This window comes from Nycticebus coucang, chromosome 8 (assembly GCF_027406575.1).
Source record: "Nycticebus coucang isolate mNycCou1 chromosome 8, mNycCou1.pri, whole genome shotgun sequence".
Classification (NCBI taxonomy): Eukaryota; Metazoa; Chordata; class Mammalia; order Primates; family Lorisidae; genus Nycticebus; species Nycticebus coucang.
The window spans coordinates 1,580,317-1,591,777 of NC_069787.1; the positions used below are offsets into that span (position 1 = coordinate 1,580,317).

Genomic DNA, 11,461 nt, shown 5'->3' on the forward strand with positions numbered 1-11,461 from the left:
GGAGGGGTAGGAGAAGGGGCTGGAGAGGGAGGGACCGGGGTTTGGAGGATGAATGAGGAGAAAGTCTCCCCAAAGGCCTATGAGACACACACACACACACACACCCTGGCTGCCCCAGGGTGCTCCCCAGATGAAGGCCAATCATCTGGATAATACAGTCCAGATGGGCCATGCCCCAACTAGAAGCCAGGAGGGTTTGACACCCCCGCTGTCTTCCCAGTCCCAGAAGCTCTGGGAATTCTCAGTGAATATCCCACGAGCCCGAGTTAATGACCTGGGCATCACCCACGTCCTTCACAAGCTGGGTTTATGTAAGCAGCCTCCCAATTCACTCTCCAGCCCAAACTCCTCCTCTGTCCCTTCTGCCTCAGCCTCCTTCCCTCATCACTGTGGCCTGTCAGAAAGGCCTCCTTGCTGGCCTCCCTGGCTACAGAGCTCCCTGCAGCTGGCCCCAAGGTAGGGGCTCAGGGAGCCAGAGCCGTGCACACCAGCCATGCTCACCAGGGCGGCTCTTCTGGTACTTAAAAATACTGAAACCCATTAAAGCTTCTGGCGTGCCTTCAGCACCCCTGACTGCCTGTGGCCTTCTCTGGAAGGCACCACCAGATTCATGCCTGGCACCCATGATGTGGCCCACAGGCCCTTCTGATTGGCTGGGTCCTGGTAACACTGGTTGTAATTACTTTGAATATGTCTCCTGGGGGGAGAACTTACACACTCTGTGATCCCCCTCAGTCCCTTACCACCCACGTAACATGCCAGCTAAGGTAGAGCAGGGCTGCCATCACGAGTCAGGCAAGCCCCTTGCATTCCTGTCACAACCAGCTCCCACCTTCCCCCCTTCTCACTGGCTTTCCACCTTCCCAGGCATTCAAGGCCCTCGGCCCTCTGGTTCTCAATGTCCAGAGGGCATCTGACCTCTCCAGGTGCTCTCCTAAGACCAGCGGGAGGCAGGCAGAGCATGTGGGATTCCAGTTCTACTGGGAGGCAGGTAAAGGGCAGGTGACAGAAAACCAGGGGCCAGGCGGGAGGCCTCCAGAAGCCTCAAGGAGCACCCACACTTGGGGCCGGGCATCCCATCCCCAGTCAAAGGGACAGCAAGACAGCATTACCAGAGTCCACGTGCTGTGGCCTATGGCTGGACCCATCATCTCCTCTGGACCGTTAACCAGAGCCGGGTGGACAGCGTTGTGCCCCTCCTGGCAGCAGAGCAGGGTGGGCTGGGAAGCAGCCAGCCTGCCAGAAGGCCCCGTCATCTCCACCCTTGCACCTGCGGGTTTTTTCAGGTCTAAGACTTGAGTCCTTCTTTGCATCAAAATCTTCGCACTAACACTTTTCCTCAAATGTCAAATTTTCTTCCACGTGGCTTTTAGTAGAGAATTCCTTCAGGTGTTTTCGTTCCCTGCACACACTCCAGGCTACTTCTCTGGGGTTCTGAAAAGTACTCCCTAAGGGACCATGTCGGCATGTCTGGGCAGGGAGGGGAGGAGAATAACAGCAGCATAAAAAACTGTACACATCTGCTCCCCTCACCCTAGGCAGAGGAGGAGAAGTGGTTCTTAGCCCTCAATGTCTGTGAGTTACCACCTCCCCAACAGGGTACTCACCGAGGTGGCTGTCGCCCCTCAGGGCCCTGGGTCCACCTGCCGTGCCAGGCTCGGGAGGGCAACTGCTACATGGTGAAAGACTCAGCGACTCTAAACAAAACGCCCAGAAGGGCTCTGCAGAAAACGGAACACAGTCATACGTGGGCATCCTGCTGCCCGGTACAGCTCTACCTGTGTGCGGATTTTGTTTTATAAACACCTCCTTGGTACCAGGCCCAGCTCTAAACACTTTAGAGGTAGTAACTTGTTTTATTGTCATATAACCCTATTTCTAAACTATTTCTGTCATTTAACAGATGGGAAGCTGTGCTTAGCTCCAAAATGGAAGGGCCAGGATTCAAACCCAGACAGCGTGGCGCTAACCACTAGAAGCCCTGGGAATACTCCCGAGCAGAGGCGAGGGGCAGGCCTGGGTGGCTCCCAGGCTACACAAGACAGGACCCCCAGCCCGACCACCCCTGCTCCCACCCAAAATGGGACCAGCTGTGCATGACCCCAGCCCAGGCCCCACTCTGCCCCAGTGTACGGCACTACCCGCAAATCAGCTAATCATTAAGAGGAAAACCATGTCCCGGCCAGGACATAGCTCATTAATACAAGTCACGGCAGTTTCTTCACACAGAGACTTAAAATGCCTTCTCTGCAGAAACTGGTCACAGAGATCACCAAAAACAGCAGCCAGCAAAAAGGCTGCAGTGTTGGGCAAATGCAGCTGACAGCCCAGGGCTTCTCTCTCTGCCTGAGCCGACTCTGGGGCTTTCTGCTGGGCTTTCTGGAGCTTTCAGGGACCACAGCAGCTGCTTGATGCGCAGGTGGGAAAGGGCATGCACTTGGACTTGATGCTTGCATGCCCAGCCCCACCGCCCTGCTTCTCCTGGACTGGCCTTTGAGTCAGTATAGTCCAGTCCGAATAGCAAGCGCCTGGGTGTGCCCCAAGGCTCTGCCAACCGTGGGGTCTCTGTCCCTCGGAGCCTCAGTTGCCACCTCCACAATGGTTATCCCAGGCAGCTGTAAACTGCAGCTGTAGGTGATGTGCAGGATGCCCACGGCACATAACCAGGAGCAGGACAGATTGTGTGGAGCAGAACAGAGTGCTCAGGGAGGGGAGCAGGCTGAGTGAGGCAGGGATTACTTGGAAATCTACCTCTTGAGAGAAGCATGGCAGAAGGTAGGTGGGACAGAGAGTGGCCTCAGCGCTGACCAAGCCTGGGATGGGGCTTCCCTTAACATCCCAGGGTTGTCCCAGAGTAGGGAGGAAGGTACCCTGAGCACAGAGAAAGCCCAGAAACTAGCTGGGATAGGTTGTTCCAGGAGGGGCTGGGAAGTGGGTCCAAGGAGCCACCAGGGGAAGGATCCACCCAGCCCCCCACCTGGGGCCCACCTGAAGGGAGCCGCCTGGGCAGTGCCCATACACACACATAAGGTTACACAGAGACCCCCCCCCCCTTTAGAGGACAGCTTCAGGCTGGCCAATCCAACCCCAGAAGCAGCCTGGCTGGGTCTCCTAGGAAACAGCCCCTCCCACACATGCATGCCCCCTGCATACCCACCTCCGCCTGTGGGGACGGTGTGCCTGGTGAGGTGAGGGCCAGGCCGGCTGGTGGCAGTGGGAGGGAGGAGACTTCCAGGCTGGAAAGCCTCCAGCTCACCGGCAGGTACAGCCACTCCATTCACCAGTAGAAGGCGGTGAATCTGGCGTCTCTCCATCTCTGCGGTAAAAAGGCTTTTCAAAAATGTGGTTTAAAAGTGTATCTAGCAACATGGGGAGCACTGAGTACCAGCAGCTAGGGCTTCTCCAGCATTCCTGAGCTGGATGCTACACCCAGTGCCCTGTGAGTCCCACCCCCATCCCCTGGGAGGAAGGGCTGGCCCCGCACCCACTTCACAGACAGGGAAACCTCCAGGAGGGGAAGTAGTCTCCCTGAACCCACATTCTGTGAGTCTCTCTCCTCTTCCTCCCTCCCTCCTCTCTTCCTCTATTCCTCTTTCAAAGTCTCTCCCTCCCTTCCTCCCTCCCTTCTTACCTTCCTCTTTTTTTTTTTTCAGTGTTTGGCCTGGGCTGGGTTTGAACCCGCCACCTCCGGTATATGGGGCTGGTGCTCTATTCCTTGGAGCCAGAGGCGCTGCCCCTCCCTGCCTCCTTTTTTAATAGAATCAAGAGAGAATCACCTAGTTTTGTCCACCTCAAAGGAGACCCTTAGCAGAGCCTTTTGGAACCGTAGGTCAAGCTGTGTCCCAGGGCTCCCCTGGAGGCAGGAGCTCAGGGCTCATCATTCTCCACCAGCTCGACGTGAGTGAGGACAAACGACAGAGCATTCTGAGCTGCCTCTTCCCGATGCCTGCAATGAAAACCTGGCTCTGAGCACCAGCCCAGACATAAAATTTTAGAACCTCTATAACCTGCCACTCTTAGAAGTGATGAAGAAATAAATGCCCTGGACCCGCAGAGCCTTTGCCATTGCCTGGGTCTGCCTTTTTGGCTGAGCGCTAGGATTTCACCATCATTGGAAACATCCCTTCCCCTACTACCCTTCACCTTGCCCATGAGTCACACCCAGGGACTCTGAAACAATGAGGCACAGCCTCTCCTTTAAAGAGCTCAAAGCCTAGAGAAGGAAACAGACCAAAAACAACTCAGCATGTAAGCAGAGGGACAGCTAGGGCTGGGGGAGTCAGAGCGGCTTCCTGGAGCAGGAGCTGACCAGCCACTGCCCACCCACTCTGGCTGCACTCACACACCATGCCCCTCCAGCCTCCTGTCTGGCACCTATGTTCCTCCTGCTTATTCACCCTTGCGCTTTCAGCGGTGGTGCTACTTCCCTGAGGACCTTCCCTAACTGTGAGCCATGCCAGGACCCTGGTAGGCATTGAGCCAACATTCCTCTTCTTCCTATAACTTTCCAGAATTTGTATTCCTGTAAGTCTGTGATTGTCCCATTCATGCCTCTCCCCCACACCAGACTATCAGTGTGGGGGGAAGACAGGCACAGACTGTGGCCCCCGGGGGGCTCCCAGGGCCTCTGCAGAGCACAAGCTTACAATAGGTACTCAGTAAATGTTTGCTGAAGGTGGAAAGAAGGAAGGTACAGAGGAAAGAGAACAAGGGGGGGTGGGGAGGAGAAGGAGGTCCAAGGAGGGACTGTGTTTCTGAGGGACACGGATATCTGCTGGGCCTGCCAGGTTCATGCGGGAAGTAAGGTCAGACAACAGTTGGCTTCCTACCTGCACCAGGCTAGTTGGGGAGCCACAGGTAGTTACTGAACAAGAGACACACTCCCTCTTTGTTTCAAAGACCTCAGGCTGGAGCCCAAGGTAGGGGATAGCCTTGAAGGCCCCAGGCAGCCAGGAACAGCCCCACAGAAGGACAGAAGGTGAGGGTCTGCCCTGCCCTTCCTCTGGAACAGCACCTCCCCACCCTGGGGAAAATGCTCCCCACTGCCCATAGCACTGGGGGGCTGTCCAGCCATGCACGCCACCTGGGCTGGCCAAACTTAGACCATCAATCACAGACCAAACTGAAACAGTGATTGGTCCTGAGAAGCAAGCAGGAGGGTCCAGGACCCATTAGGCCCCACAGAGTCCTCCCCAGAGTGTGACAAATGCTTAAGCAGAGAAGTTTCTTTTCTGCTAAAGTGATGGGAAGCAAATCTAGGACAACCAATAGGCACATTCGCCTCCAAGAGTCACAGAATGAAGCCGGCAGCTGGAGGAAGATAAAGCCAGACAGGGAGGAGAGGAGCCATGTGACTGATGTTATCTCCAAGTCCCTGGATCCAGCTGGGCCTGAAGAGCTCCCTGTGGCCATTGGGGCTCTGCCACTTGCAACTAAAAGAGGCTTCACTAACACAGAAATCGCTGCCTAGAACTGGGATGTGACAAGATACAGAATTGGCCCCGCGGAGTTGGGGAGGCACGCCGTGCGCCACTGGCCCTGACTTGTCACACAGCAGCAGAGCAGTGGGGAGTGTGTCACAGGCTGGCTTTGGACCCTGGTCACGTGCCTGCCCTCACAGCTGGGGCTCTAGAGAGCTGGGTAACAAAATGCAGGGTGCTGACCTCTCCACCACCTTCAAAATAGTCCTAGTGGAAACCAGCAGATCCACTTGAGAGGGAGAAGGAAGGGCCTGCAGCTCCGTTGAGATACACCCTCCCTGGGAGGACCTCAAACTTGAACACACCACTGGGAGCCTTGTGGATGGCAGGGTTCAGAAGGCCTCCCAGAACAGCCCCACCAGAGGCTGCACAGGCCAGCCAAGGGGGCCAAAGGGGCAACTGGAGCCAGGCAACTTGCAGGGAGGGTGGGGGATAGCGTGGCTTGCTGGGCTGAGAACTGAGGGCAACAAGAGTGACTCCATGCCCTGGCTGCAGGAACAGGGATGCCTGGCTTCCCACCTGTACAGGCTTGGGGCCTAGAAGGGCTGGGAGGCCAGGCATCCACTCAGGGAAAGGCAAGGATAGCTCCAGGCCACCCCCTGAACAGGAGCTAGAGCCTCATCCCAGCTCAGGGGCTTCACAAGCTGGGCAGGGGCTGTCCAAGCCTCAGGTCAGTCTCTGGTGGCACAGGTAGCTGCCCCAAGGGCCTGTCTCCCAGCAGACATGGGATACTATGCAGTGCCGGCCCCGTCTCTGTCACCACAGCTGCCACTACCTCTGTCCCTGACAGATGGGGGAGGGGAAGCCCAGAAGGCAGAAAAACAAATAGACCCAATTTCCCCAAATCAACCTGTCACCACAAAGGGAGGAAAATTAAGAGGCCTAGCTAAAGCTGACCTTCTGTTTACGTGTTCATTGGAAACGAAGAAATAATTGCTGTTGCACGAAGGAGCTGCCTTCAGTTACCCCCCTCTCCTCCTTCCCCTGCCCCACATCCTATTCAAGCGCAGCCAGGGATGACACTGGAATCTTGAATCAAACTGAGTGGTTACTATGGTGTTAGCCTGAAATTATGAATCTCTGCACCGGCCAGCACGGAGGCGTGGAGCCAGGGGTACGCAATTAAAGCAGAAAGATCAAGGAAAGAGGAGGCACATTGTGTTTCAATAGCTGCAAAATTGCACTTCCCAGCATGGGGGGTGGGGAAAGATGCGCTTAGAAATGCAGTTAGATGCAAGATCTGGGCAGGGACAGCCCCGGTTCTGACACCCACCCATCACCTTCCCTCAACCCCTGCCACACACACTGTCCTCTTCTTCCAGCACCCTAAGGCCACGGAGGATTGTGGAGCCCCCCTTCCCCTCTCCCAGCCCCCAAACGCGCACACCCCAACCTGGTCCAGAGACAGCAAGGGTTTGTCTGTTTCGGTCACTGCTGCATTCCCCACACCCAGAATAGCTGGCCCCTAGGAGTGCTCAGGGAGGGAGGGAGGGAGCTGTTTCCCAGGCTCTGGGCCCACCTTTCCCATGATGGTCTAGAGGCTCCCACAAGCAAAACCCAGTCCATAAGCCTGTTTTGTACAGCCCATATTATGCTGGCCTTTGAGGTGTTTGTCAACTTGAATTCATTGACAACATATCAAATTTGGAAGATTGTACGTACAAATCAGGATTTCCAACATAGGAGCTTTCTGCTCTTTAAAATGTTGATAGAAATTTTCCATGAAACTGTCTAAACCTGGTACCTTCCTCAAGAGGGCACCTACCCCCGCCCCATTAGGCTAACTTTTTCATTCCTTATTTGTGGGTGGACCTGTTCATTACTTTGTCCCCTGCCTCTTCTTGAATCAATTTTAGTAAGTTTGTCAGAGTTGCAGACCACCGCTGGTTAAAACTGCAGGGTTTAGAAAGCTTCCCAGTTTCTGGGCTGGGAAACAACACAGAGAGAGAGGAGACACCCTAGTCTCTCCGCTGCCCCCCACAAGACTGAAACAAGACAATCCTGGCAGAAGCCCTGCTATCCCACCACCCACCACCGGGCGCCTCTGCCACGGCTGTCCCAGTTGAACCAAATGCCTTTGCCACAAGATCAAGTGCCACAAGACCTGGCTCCTGCCATCCTTGCAGCCCATCACTCGGCACTCCTTTTCTATGAAGCATTTGTAAAAGGCAGAATCTCGTCTCACACCGGCTAAATGAAAGGAAGGTCTATTGACTCATGTGCCAGAAAAGCCTTGGGGCTTCAGACACAGCTGCATCCAGGAACATGGCCAGTAAACAGGAAACCATCTCATGTCACCTCCAAGCTGCACTGCCCTGCACTGGCTTCATACTGTCAGGCTCTCCCCTCATGGTGGCAGACACAGCCTTCTGCTGTGGCTTCTTTATTTGTCTCTGGCGTCCTGCTTTGATACACCTGCTCATTTGGTCCAAGTCACACAATCAACTTTAGCTGCAAGGGCTAAAGTGGAAAATGTCATTTTTAGCTTTTACACAAGCAAGCTAGACAGGATTAGGGTGGAGCTCAGGTGAACCACATCGCAGCATCTTCCACGCTATTATCTGTTTTTTCCTAAAAATCGTACATTTTACTTTTGATGATTATATTTACTTACAAAATCTTGTGCTTTGTGTTTTCCCATATTTTAATATACATATGCATGTTTAATGCCCCGTCTTCATTTTCAGGGTTACCGATGTGCTTTCTAGATCAGATTTGCTAGTTTCATCTGGTTTATCAGTGTTTTCTAAGAATGATCTTTCATTTTGATACTTCGAGGCTACTATTGTTTTATTCTATTTCATTAATTTCTGCTCCTTTTCTTCATTAATTTCTTCAGCCTTTTTCTTTAGATTTATTTTGATGTTCATTTCCTAGCTCACTGAAGCAAATGTTTAGTTCCTTTATCTTTTCAATCTTTCCTCCTTCCTAATGACTGCATTTAAGGCTATTCATTTTCCTCTAAGTACAAAGGCTTGGGCGGTATCCTGTGGGTTTTTATGTATAGTGCATTTATTGCTGTTTATTTCTAAATAGTTGGTAATTCAGTTTTGATTTATTGTTTAATTCACATTATTTAGATTTGCTTTTGAATTTCTAAGTGGACGGTTTGAGGATGCTATCCTCCCGTTTTTCATTTCTAGTTTTATTTGCACTGTATTTAGAAAACATGGCCTGCCTGGCATGTTTAATTTTTAAAAAATAGGTTTTAAAAATCAAAGATAATATAGAAATATATTCTTTCTGTAAAATAATCACTACAAAAGTGCCTAGAGTCAAATATATGAGAGTTTCCCTTTGCAATTATTCTCATCTCTTCAACTTCACTCATGTATTCATTGAGAGCTAACTCTGTGAATAGTCTGAAGTGTGTTTTTGAGTGCTATTTTTTTATTTAAATGTATATTTATGTATTCATCCCTAGAGTTTAAACACTGTCTTCTCTTTTGCAGTCTGTCTTGGCGAACGCTTAGCTCTTTGCTACCTTCAGGCCGTATTTTCCCAAAATCTGTATTTTCATTTTCAAATAAACACACGCTTTGATTTGGCAGCAGCCCATCAAGTTTTACACGTCACACTCTCACTATTGTTTACTTTTGAATAATTTTTTTTTTTTTTGTAGAGACAGAGTCTCACTGTACCGCCCTGAGTAGAGTGCCGTGGCGTCACATGGCTCACAGCAACCTCTAACTCTTGGGCTTACGCGATTCTTCTGCCTCAGCCTTCCAAGCAGCTGGGACTACAGGCGCCCACCACAACGCCCGGCTATTTTTTTTGTTGTTGCAGTTTGGCCGGGGCTGGGTTTGAACCCGCCACCCTCGGCATATGGGGCCGGCGCCCTACTCACTGAGCCACTTTCGAATAATTTTTAATTTTAGTTGTGATTAACTTTTTAATTCAAAAATTATTTGTACATGTTTTTCTTTTCCATTTCCAACTGTGTAAATCTGAGGATACCAAGGAAGATGGAACACATTCCAGCTCTTTCTGAAAGAGCAAGAATGCTTTTTAAACAAGAACTAAGCAAGAATGATTTTTAAACAAGAAATACGTAAACCAATATCCCACATGAAAATGTTTCTATAAATCCTGAATAAAATATTAACAAATGACATCTACGATATAATCAAACGATTAACAGGTCATGCTGTAATAGACTATAATCTGGGAGCTGAAGGACAGCTCAACATTAGAAATGTAATATTTAGGCTCGGCGCCTGTAGCTCAAGCAGCTAAGGCACCAGCCACATACACAATAGCTGGCAGGTTCAAATCCAGCCTAGGCCACCAAATAACGATGACAACTACAACCAAAAAATAGCCGAGCGTTGTGGCCGGCGCCTGTAGTCCCAGCTACTCGGGAGGCTGAGGCAAGAGAATCACCTAAGCCCAGGAGTTGGAGGTTGCTGTGAGCTGTGACGGCACTCTACCCAGGGTGACAGCTTGAGGCTCTGTCTCAACAAAAAAAAAAAAGAAAGAAAGAAAGAAAATGTAATATTTATATTAACAAATTAAAAAAGAAAACTCATATGATCACTTACATGGATCTCAATTAAGTAGGTGATAAAATTTGACATTCATTTATGACTTATAAAACTATTAGTAAGCTAAGAATAGAAGGGAAATTCCTTAATTTGATAAAGATTATCTATTAGAAACTTTTTGTAAACTTGATACTTGGTACATGACAATGAGACTTTAAAAGCATTCCCATTGGAGTCAGAATGCCACTTCCACTGTCTTCCTCAGCTAAGGAGAGATTCCCAGGGACGCCCCGCATTGAGGTTATCTCATCCCCTCCCTCCCTTTGAGTCTGGGCTGGCCTTAGGTCGCTGACCAGCAGAAGAAACATTCATCAGCTCCCAAGGCCAGGTCCTGGACGCTCTGAAATGAGAACAAGAAAGAAGAATCTCTGCAAAGAAAAACATGATAAACTGACAGTGTTTGAAAATGATATCACTGCCTACCTGGAAAATCAGCGAGTGATCAAACAGGATCTACCACGTTCAACCAACAGCCATGACCAGTTGGAACATACTTACGTGGGAAATAATGTATTCTATGCACAATGGCAACAAAAAAATAGAAAATCATTAATAATAAATGCATAAGACCCATAGGAAAGCAATTATCAAACTTTACGTAAATACAAATTAAGCAAGTAGAGAACGATACGACGTTCTTGGACACGAAGGGACCAGTAATTCACTGTAAATTCAGTGCCAACAAGACACCAAGCACAGCTTGTTGGCTCCCTGCCCGAAACCCAGCACTAGACATACCACAGCAGAGAGGGAGGTTGATGGATCTGAGAAGCCAGCGTAAAACCAGGAGACAGAAGGTGGTTCCTAGTGTGTGTGTGCGCGTGTGCGTGTGTGAGTGTGCAGAGGGAAGGATGCCAGTCCAGAGTAGAAAAGAGCCAGTCAGTCTGTGAGGGAATGGGCTAGCTCAGATCTGCTTTCTGACGGCACCCTGTTCTCTCACTGGCGTCCTCGAAGGAGACCGTGGCCAACTCTGCCACCTGAATGAGGCAGGAACAAAGTGGCAACACAGCCCAGACAAAACAGTATTGAAGCAGTTCTCTGACCTGGCTCAGTGTGGGCAGATAACAAAACGAGGGGCCTAGTCCCAGAACATCTGCCCTCCTTCCCCTCTTCACATCTGAGGACAAGAAACTTATAAGGGACGCAAGTTAGGTTTAAGTGATTGGTATTTAAAAGCAATACTTGCTCTGATTATCTCATGCTGTACAACAAACCACTTTAAACTCAGGGCCTTAAAACAGCAACTTGCTATTAGCACCCACAGTTCTTGGGCTGACTAGGCTCAGAGGGGCGGTTCTCACCAAGAGTTCCTCATGCGATTGCACATAGATGGTGGCTGGGGCCACAGATGACTGGGCTGGACATCCAAAGTGACTCACTCACATGTTGACAGTTAATGCTGGGGTCAGTGGGGTGGGGTCACAGCACCTACACATG

General features: G+C 50.7%; 1 long non-coding RNA gene across 1 annotated transcript; it reads right to left on the bottom strand.

The window, feature by feature from the left end:
• Nucleotides 1-311: 311 nt before the first annotated feature.
• LOC128592565 (uncharacterized) lies at nt 312-3,375 on the bottom strand. Its single transcript, XR_008381929.1, has 3 exons — nt 3,158-3,375; nt 1,608-1,721; nt 312-1,470 (listed from the first exon to the last, which is right to left on the bottom strand). It is a non-coding gene; the product is annotated as an uncharacterized LOC128592565 (long non-coding RNA).
• Between the last annotated feature and the right edge of the window lie 8,086 nt (nt 3,376-11,461).